The sequence below is a fragment of the Acanthopagrus latus genome, chromosome 24, assembly GCF_904848185.1.
Source record: "Acanthopagrus latus isolate v.2019 chromosome 24, fAcaLat1.1, whole genome shotgun sequence".
In the NCBI taxonomy this organism is placed as follows: domain Eukaryota; kingdom Metazoa; phylum Chordata; class Actinopteri; order Spariformes; family Sparidae; genus Acanthopagrus; species Acanthopagrus latus.
The window spans coordinates 13,795,585-13,805,529 of record NC_051062.1 but is presented as its reverse complement, the minus strand read 5'-3'; the positions used below and the strand labels follow the sequence as shown (position 1 = coordinate 13,805,529).

The window sequence follows — 9,945 nt, the reverse complement described above, 5'->3', positions numbered from 1 at the left end:
TGTTCAGGTGGGTTTTGTCTGGAGAGGCTATGACGTCTCTCACTGACGTCACGTCTCCTGTCAGAACATCAGCTGCTGGACTTGGATCAGTCCACTAGATGACGTCATGACGCTGTGGTTTCTCTGATATCTTTTAATCTAAAAGAGTCAATCTGGTCATCTGTTGTTTATTTAAAACATTTATCTGCAAAGTAAAAATTAGAATCTCTTCCTCTGAGAAGTGATCAGGAGCAGAAATACTCGAGTGACGTAACGGGCCTACTTTAAGTACTAACACTGAGAGCCGACGTGTTCCTGCTGACTGCTGCTCAGTGATGAAGTTCTATTTGTATTAATTAAATAAAGCTTCAGACTCCTGGATGTCCTCTTACTGCCTCCTCATCAGTCCTGGACTGTAAATACAACCACAGATTATTCACCGACACCAACAGCTGCTCTGCAGCCGCGTTTAGTGCGTCAGACAGCGGGAGAGCGGCGGCTCGTCTCGGCCTCCTCCACAGGCTGATTCAGGCAGGAGAAGCTGCCTTCAGTCAGCAGTAAGTGGAGCTACACAGTGACAACCACTCTGTGTTCAAACACTGACCAACTAACTCCATTTCAACTCTTATTTCATCTGTTACACTCCGCAGGTATCGACACAAAATGGCGGACGTGTGTCCGGACGCTCCGAGTTTAAACTTGAGAGTTTGGAGAAATAAACAACCGAGCTTCACTTTTTGTTCTGTTTCCGGTGTAACAATGAAAAGTAGAGCTTGTGTTAGCGAGTCCAACATGTCAGATTCATTACATTACCTTCAGCTGGAGGTTCAGACGGCCAATCCAGGTGCGCAACTCACCTGTGAGACAAAGTGAAAGTAAACTGTGAGGAGTAAACACCCAGAGAGGCGAGTTCAGACTGGGAGTCTTCCTGTTAGACTGAGGGCGCTGCAGCACGACCCACAACCAGCTAACACATGCCGAATTTACAAGAAGGCCCTGAATAAGTTTGTCCCTTTTTTATTGACGTAGACATCAGGTTTAAAATTCACCTGAACTACTCAGGAATTGAACCCACAACCTCAGGACTACTGATCAGGCATCTATCAGCCTGAGCTACTGGGTCTGGCTGGTGCTTCTAGTTTCTGTCAGATTTCACTCTTTTGAACCTCACTACTCAAAAAAGATCAATCAAGACTTTAACCCACAACCTCCAAACCTTCCAGCCCTGCTTTCACCTGCTGAGCTAACAGGACGCAACAACCAAAGAGTCTCTCAGAGGTTTTTTCTCCTTCTTCTGAGCAGGAACTTTATAAAAAGTCAGGAGCTTTTGAGCAGTTTCAGAACTCAGTCAAACTCAAGAATTGAACCTGGAATCTCAGGATTTCATGACAGCACCCTAAACCACTGAGCTACCTGAACATCTACCTCAGGAGAGTTTGATTGAATTAAATTAAAGCTCCCACAGAGGAAGACCGAAGACCACCAGGAGACTGGAGCTGCTGATGAGAGATATTCTTCATTTGGTCAACGACTTCAGACTCTCTCAAAAGTTTTTACTCCTTCTTCTGAGCAGCAACTTCATGAAGAGTGAGGAGCTTTTATTGGACACATCTCTTCTTTTAAGTTTTCATTTTTATCTGTTGGGCTTAAAAAGTTGCTGCATCTCATGAGATAAACTTCTTAGTCAAGGTTTGAACCCACAACCTTCAGTCTTCACAGAAGCACTTTATCTTCCTGAGCTAATGAGCTGGAGACAAAAGTCTGTTTCTGAGAGGATTTCACTCTTTGTTTTGGACATCAGGTTTATAAAAATCACCTGAAGTATCCAGGAACTGAACCTGCAACCTCAGAACTGCTGAGCAGACCGCTATCAGCCTGAGCTACAGGAGCTGACAGATGCACTTTGTTTCTTTTACATTTCACCCTTTTGAACGGCAACACCCAAAAACAAATCAATCAAGCCTTGAACCTACAACCTCAAAACTCTTAAGCCAAGTGTCACCCTGCTGAGCTAACAGGACAATGAGAACAAAGAGTCTCTCAGAGTTTTTCACTTGTTCTTCTGAACAGCAACTTTATAAAGAGTCAGGATTCAAACCCACAACCTCCAGACCAGCTCATCAGATACCTGAATGTCCTGCTTTTGACTCTTTTATCTGAAGAACTGTCTTCAAAACTCAGACCGACTCAAGGATCAAACTCACAATCTCAGAACTTCATGACAGTCCTCCAACACACTGAGCTACCTGGACATCAGGTGTCTGAACCTGAACTTTAGTTTGTGTTTTATTTTGTGCTTTATTTCTTCAGACTGTGGATGTGCAATTTTTTTTGCTCTACTTTTTTTTTTTTTGCTGTACTTTGGACGATGGTGCACGGCATTAAATGGTGAAATAGAAACATTTGACTTGACCTGATTTTCATTATTGTCACACTTTGCCTCTAACTTTATTTGTCTAACTGCACGCAATGAACATCAAACAACATCACAGTTCCTCATTAAAGTTTTGATGCACTGTAAGAACCAAAATTACCTGTTTTGGTGATAAATGACCCAAAGTGACCCGATTATAGTCACAGAGAAAGGACGTAACATCTGTTAGCTCAGTTGGTAGAGCAGGTGCACCATGTATAGAGGCTTTGTCCTCTGCAGTGGATCTGGGTTCGAGTCCTGGTCTGGGGCCCTTTGCAGTGTGTCACTCCTCCTGTTTCCTGTCATATCTTGAATTAAACAGTAAATAAAGGCCAATACAATACTTTAAATTAAAAGTCAAACCTGCAGTTGCTCGGACTTCCCTGAGATTAAAATGCTTTGTGTGAAAATAATCTGCTTTGCAGCATTTTCATTTTCACAACACGCTGCTTGCGTGTCAATGGTCGTTTTGTCAATAAAGCTCGTTTGAATCCAGGTGAGGCCGTTTGCCCAATCAGAGGTAGAGACGTCACACTTCCGGTCTGTCTCCTATGGCCCCAGTCAGCCAGCAGCTCTCTGTTTGTCCACCGACATGCTGACGGTCGGACGCTTCGTGTGAGCAGCAGATAAATAAAGTAAGTGCTTCATTCATCTGTTCCATGTTTTCACCGGCTGTCTGGATACTTCGCATGTCGCTCCAGCGACAGTAACCGAGCTAACACTGCTGTCCGTGTAGCTAACTAACAGCTAGCTGACATTAGCTCGTCAACTCTGCTGTCTAGTGCCGTGAACAAACCGTTTCAGTGAAGAATGATGGCACTCGGAGTGAAATGAAGCGTTTACGTGCACAGTTGGACTCATATAATGTTAAATTGAGGGTCAAGAACGCTTCAAATGAAGGTATCTGATGAGCGTTTTCCATGTTAGCTTAGCAACGCTAGCTAATGAGCGTTGATTGAAAGTAACTGAGTGCAGCTGTGCAGCAAGTCTGCATTTAATCAGGTACAAATTAAACTCGTTTGTCTAAATCTCAAACAGCCAGCGACGAAATTAACCAGGTTTGAGTTCCTCAGGTTCCATATTCTGCTACTTTATAGTTCCACTCTGCTTGTACATTTGATTAAAACACACATAAGTAGGCAAGAGTTGGACTGAAAGTTTATTATTGAAACAGTTGAGTCAACCAGCCTTTTGTCTGTACTAGTTTTCCTGCTGCTTTATGACTGAACATGTAACATTTGTGTTAAACTTGTCGTGTTTTTTCTTTCAGATTCCCTCTATGGCTTCTGGAGCGGGTCCGAGAGCGACGGGCACAGCCGGCAGCGACTTCCAGCACCGGGTCGCTTCACCCGACCAGATGAGGTCCGTTCTTTTTGCTGTTCCAGTCTCATCCCTCAGAGGGAAGTGAGACTGTGAGAAACATCAGATCCACCTGCCTCATAGGTCTGCAGCCAACACAATTTCAGATGCTCATTTTTGCCACTTTTTAGAAGTGAAGTGTTTTGTGCTTAGCTTTAGCATCCAGTGCTAGTACCTGTCTGATATGAAATAAAAACACCATGTTTGATTCAGTTGTTTTTGAGCCAGACTGAGATGTGCAGTTTGATCCTTTTTGTCTGATGCATTTTATGGAACAGAAAATAGCTTTATTTCTAATTTTATGTAGTATGATGAATTGATTGAGAAAGTGAAATAAAGGTCACAGCTGACAAACATGCAGTCAAATGAAGTTTACTGTTTGCAGTAAAAACTCATGAATACAGAATTTGAGACAAACACAGAAGGAAACAAATTCAGACTTCTAGTGAATTTATTGAAATTTGTTACAAGTACCAAATAACTTCCATACACATTCAACAAATTAACATTTAAACATGCTTGGAAAAAAAAGTAGAATATCTAGAACACAGCAGCTTTTCACAATAAAATGTAGTTCAGCTGTTTGAACCCCTCGTCTTCTACAGCAACTGAGACCAAGATGACTGCTGGTCTGGAAAAAAAAAAGCTTTGTCAAAATGATTTTAAAATAACTGTCAACAATGAATGCATTTCCAAGTATAACAGTGTTATACTTGGAAATGCATTCATAGTTGACATAGAAAGTTATTTTAAAATCATTCTAACAAAAGGCTTTTCCCCCAGACGAGTTGTCATCTTGGTCTCAGTTCCTGTAGAAGACGAGTTCAAACAGCTGAACTACATTTTATTGTGAAAGGCTGCTGTGTTATCTAGATATTCTACATTTTAAGCATGTTTAAATGTTAATTTGTTTAATGTGTATGGAAGTTATTTGGTGTAAAAGACATAACGGTGAGTTTCCTCTCAGGATCTAACGCACCTGGAAGAAGAAGAAACAAAGTTAAAGTTCACTGTTGCAACAAGAATCTGACAGAAAAGTTAGTTCCTCATCACAGGATGGTTTTCAAACTTTTTTCACAACTGCTACCTTTTCACCAGCGAGTCCTTCAGGCCTCGTCAGCTGGTCCCGGGGTCGGCCCCTCTTCTCGTGGTACAGGGCTGCGTTTCCTCTGAACGTCTGAAACAAATCAAATGCAGACAGAATCAGACAGAAACACTACAGGCTGTAGAAAGTGACACGAGCCAGCTGAGCCTGGTGTCCCACGTACCTGCTGATGGTTAAAGCTGTGCAGCTGCTCGCCTGGCAGATCTACTACAGCAAGAAGCTGCTGGACCAGAGGTTCACCTGCACACAGGACCAGAAGAAGAAATCAGCTCATCTCAGCTTCTGTGAGGACAAAGAGGAGCAACTCCCAAAACTGTTGTGCTCCTCTGTCACCTGTTTCTACATTTGTTAGAATTGTCCTGGACTGCTGCCGTCCGTCTGTACATGAATCCTCTCGGCCTTTTCATCATTCACACGCTGGAACATGGAAGTTGCTGCTGTGGAAACTTTAAAAATACACTTAAATCAGACTGGATGGTCTGTCAGCCGGTTCTGAAGTCATTTAGCACTCAGCCTGTTGTGGAGTAAAAACTCTCCCTATACGGTGAGGCAGTATTATTGTGGAATAAAGCTCACGTGCAGTCAAACGTGGTTTACAACTAGAGTCGACTGTCCAGGTGACGTCTGCTGTGAACAGCAACTCATGAATATATAATGTGGAGCAAACTGTTGGAGGTGCAGATAAACTAACCCACCACAGATGATCTGTTAGAGTCAAAAGTTCAGGATTTCAGGTTCTGTTCAGTTATTTTATTGAAGATTGAGCGTGATGATTTGGAAACGGTTCATTAGGTTTCCTGTAAAAGAAACAAGCAGAAATAATTAGTAACAAACTCAGACTGGTGACTTTACAAAGGAAATTCATGACTGTAAATTCTAGTTTGATTTAACCAACGTGCTCTTTAGCAACACTGGAAGTGCATCAGACGTGACAGTCGACCATAATGATCATTAAACACCAAGTCATGACATCACTCACCTGAGCAGGTACGCACGCCACACTGAGGAACCAAAGACTGACTGTGTGGCAGCAGCTCAGCTTTATAGGCTGCAGGTGGCTTGATTGGCTGCTGCAGCGGCCGGCCCCCGGAACGTTCCATTTCTGTGGGGGAGTCTGATTCTCTCTGAACAACTGGAGTTCCAACGCCTCAATTCACTGATTCAAACAATCAGTCAGTCAAAGCTTTATTGTCATGCAGTTTCTCCAGGATCAACAAGACAAACACAAACACACAGTCAGAGCTGAATGCTGCTGTCCACCTGTCTGATCAGCAGCTCAGGTGGACACTCTACAGCTCACAGTTTGATCTCAGGACGCTCGCTGGCTTTTGAAGTCCAGCGCTTAGAAATGAAACCTTGAAAGCGCTCAGAGAAGAGACGTGTCCAGTAAAAGTGTCTGAAGAGCCGGACTCTTTCTGAAGCTGCTGCTCAGAAGAAGGAGTGGAAACCTCTGAGAGACTCTTTGCTTGTTGCTTCCTGTGAGCTCAGCAGGTGAAACCAGGGCTGGAGGGGGTCGAGTCTCCTGCCACCTGAACAATGCTGTGACCCTGGACCGCATGCTACAAACATTTTTATACATGTGAATGTCGTAATGCTTCATAATTTATCTTGAAATGGTTTTATTCAAAAACACACGTTGCAACACGAGCAAACATGCTGGCAGTCTGGAACAGGATCAGCTCCCTGGACAACCTGGACTCAGGAAACACACCTGCAGCCAATCACACAGAGGGTCACTGAAACAGAAACATGTATGAGGGTCGTAACAAACCCCCCGTTAAAACTACTGACAACAACTCAGCAGGAAGACCAGGAATCTCAGGATCACCAGCAAAAATAACAAAGGCTCAATAATAAAGTGGCAAAGTGTTGAAAACGCCCGACAGCTTTGCGGTCAGGGACGACTACAGGAACTGGGAGGAGCCGCCCTGAAACTCTGACTTCCAATCAGCTCCCTGGACAACCTGAAGTCCCTCACACACACCTGCAGCCAATCACACAGAGGCTTGTTGGAACACAGACCAACAATAGAAAAAGTGAATAAATGCACCTTCATTCATTCTTCAGATGACTGAGATGTGAACACTGTGACCTGCACAAGTTCAGAGCTTCTCCAGCAGAGCCCCAATATAACTCAGTGGGATGAACTCTTAGAAGTCTACACTTTGTTTTCAAAGCTTTTCAGAGCGGTGTGCCGTTTAGCTCAGTTGGTAGAGCAGGCGTCTCATGTACAGAGGCTGCGGGTTCGAGTCCCGGCATGGCTCCTCCTGTCTGTCAGACCAAAGGTTGAATTTTCCACGTCTGCGTCTCTTCACAGAGTCAAATAGAACAAATCCAACATCCTGATGTCTCCGACTGCCAGTCAGATACTGAACCCACCATACTGCAGGGTCCACTTCACATTTGGACGTCTTCTCTGGACGCTGGTGACTTTCAGCTTTTTAATCGGACTATTATAATAATTGAAGCCAAAGAAGACTCGAACCCGCAACCTCCGGACTACTAACCAGGCTTCTATCACACTGAGCTAACAGATCTGACTGACGCTCTTTGTTTCTGTCACATTTCACTGTTTCCACCCACGACCTGAAAACCTGCAGCCCTGGTTTCACCTGCTGAGCTCACAGGAGGACGAGAGCAAAGAGTGCAGTGTGTGTGTGCAGCCACCAGAGGGCGCTCTGCCCCTGCAGATATGTGTTGGGTCTGTTGGTGCTCTGCAGAGAGACAGCATGGAGCAGGAGGAGCTGCCCAAACCAACGAAGAAGAAGGAGGAGGAGGAGGAGGAGGAGGAGGAGGAGGAGGACACACTGGAATGTGTTTTGTTTTGTTTTTTCAATGAAAGTTTTTATTTAACATTTGCAAAAAGTACATTCAGATAGAACAGGCACTGAGTGACAGACATATAAAAAGGATTTTAAAAAATCTTAATATAGAAATAATAGTTGTAATTTAAATAAAATAAATTAGTGTATATAAGGCATTTCTTATTTGGGGGTACGTGAAAATGACTTTAGGCATAATAGTGTGCGCTCACTTTTCTTATTTGGCAACAGTTTCAAGGAATCTTCATTTGTGAAGACATTAAAGTTTGGGAGGGACTTGGAAAATTTACTCTTGTGGATGTGGAATTTACCTATTAAAATCATGAAGTTTACTGTGAAGCAAATTGATTTGTCATTATATTCTGATTGATAGTTTGATGGCATCAGAGACAGAGTTTCACACAGTTTATAAAGTGGCTCCAACTCAACAACTCACTGAACCCGCGTTGCCAGCTGGGAAATGTAGGATTATCGTACCACAGACATCAAATGATCGTATTTGGAGGGAAATGATCGGACAGCCGTCATAACCAAAATAACAAGTTTATTGATGCGCTTTAGTCACTCTAGTGTTGAACAGCGTCTAACAGGCAGAGAGACAAAGAGAAACAGTATTCATGATAACTGACAAGAAAATAAAGATCTGGCTTCACATATTACATTTTATTTTCAGAGCAACAACATGTCTCTGTCCTCAAAAATGACAACAGCTAATAAAATCAACAAAAACAGCACTTATGGAAACTTCAAAGTGCCTGCTAGCAGCTTATAACTTCAAATAAAGTGCATATATAACCTGCTGTATAATAACCTGGAAAAGAGGGAAGCACAGCAGACAACAGGCCAAGGGCTACAGGTGTTTGTTCCGAGTGAAGCAAAAGTCCAACATCTAATGTGGACAAACACTAAGTGGTGTGTAGCCCTGATCGCCTCGGGCTTCATCAGCTGTCCGGGCTGCGTCACGTCACGTCTCCGCCTTTGGCAGTTTTCTGGATAAAATGAAGAAGAGCGGAGAGCAGACTACTGTTTAGATTAATGACATGTTACATTACATGGCAGATGACTAGAACCCTGTTCATCATGTGCATGAAACAGTTCAGGCCATCAGCTGGCTCATTAAATAATGAATGCTGCTCACCTTCAGGTTCAGTCTCCAGCTGTGAGTCCCTGTCTGAGTCTGCTGCACCCTGCTGGGTGGGGGCAGTCCTCTTACTGTTTACATCTCATGTTGTCATGGACCGCAGCATTGTGGTTGTTGGCTTCAAACCGGCACATCCACCTGCCATCTTCACACTCTCTGATGTGTGCATGAGCCCATTAAGGGCGCCTGTGATAAGTCGGTTTGGTGGTTTTGTTTTCATTAGATTTACCTTGGAAAACACACGTTCACAGGATTCTTTCTCTTTGTGTTTTTTGGATTTGCTGTGTTTTTTAATACAGTTCATTGGGCCACCAGCTCTGTCTTCAGCACCGGCAGACAGCTTTGCTTTCCGAGCCTGCAACAGGTCTCAACCAGCCGGCGAACTGGCTCTCCCGCTCTTTTCTATAGTTTGTAGGCGATGCTGCTCACTTCGACTCTGCCCCGCCGTCTTCTCAGCCTCTCCTCCTCCTCCTCCTTCTCCAGGTTCTCTCAGTTTCTTTTCCGCGCTTCTTCCAGAACGGCTCTGCTTCTTCTTCTCTTCTTTGTTTTTCTTCTTCTCCTCGCTCATGGGGGGCGGGCACAGCGGACTATTCAGCCAATCATGACCGTTGTTCTGAGGCAAACGCGTGTACGTCACTCGTAGCTCACATTTAGAAAAGCACGATTGGCTGGAAACGTGTCACATGGAAACAGATGCCTTCAGGGTTCACAAAAAAACTCCGACAGACAACCACACATTCACGGAATGGTCAAATTATCGGATATTTGGCCTTTTTTGGGATTATTGATCGTACATCGTACAGAGGGCAAAATTATCGTACAAATAAGATAATTATCGATCACCTGGCGACACTGTACAAAACTGACACATTTGTTAAGGGAGTCTGGTGACAGAGAAGTCGCCTATATTTTTCCTGTTTAGCGTCTTTGTAACATGTGACATGTTTAGATCAATGACATGTTTCTTCTTTCATAAATGGAGTGTAAATGGTGAAATCAGTGTAAACAGTGTGTTCAAACATCTGATCAATGTTGGCAGGTAAGACTTTAGCACTTTAGACACAGAAGCAGACAGGCTGGTACAGACATGCTGCCACAAACTGACACTTTTTACAAGGAGACAAAC

The 9,945-nt window shown here is 43.7% G+C and overlaps 1 long non-coding RNA gene across 1 annotated transcript; it reads left to right on the top strand.

Moving 5' to 3' along the window:
- The first annotated feature begins 2,896 nt into the window (after window positions 1-2,896).
- LOC119015319 lies at window positions 2,897-3,980 on the top strand. The gene is made up of 2 exons (XR_005073290.1): window positions 2,897-3,027; window positions 3,663-3,980. It is a non-coding gene; the product is annotated as an uncharacterized LOC119015319 (long non-coding RNA).
- The last annotated feature ends 5,965 nt before the right edge of the window (window positions 3,981-9,945 follow it).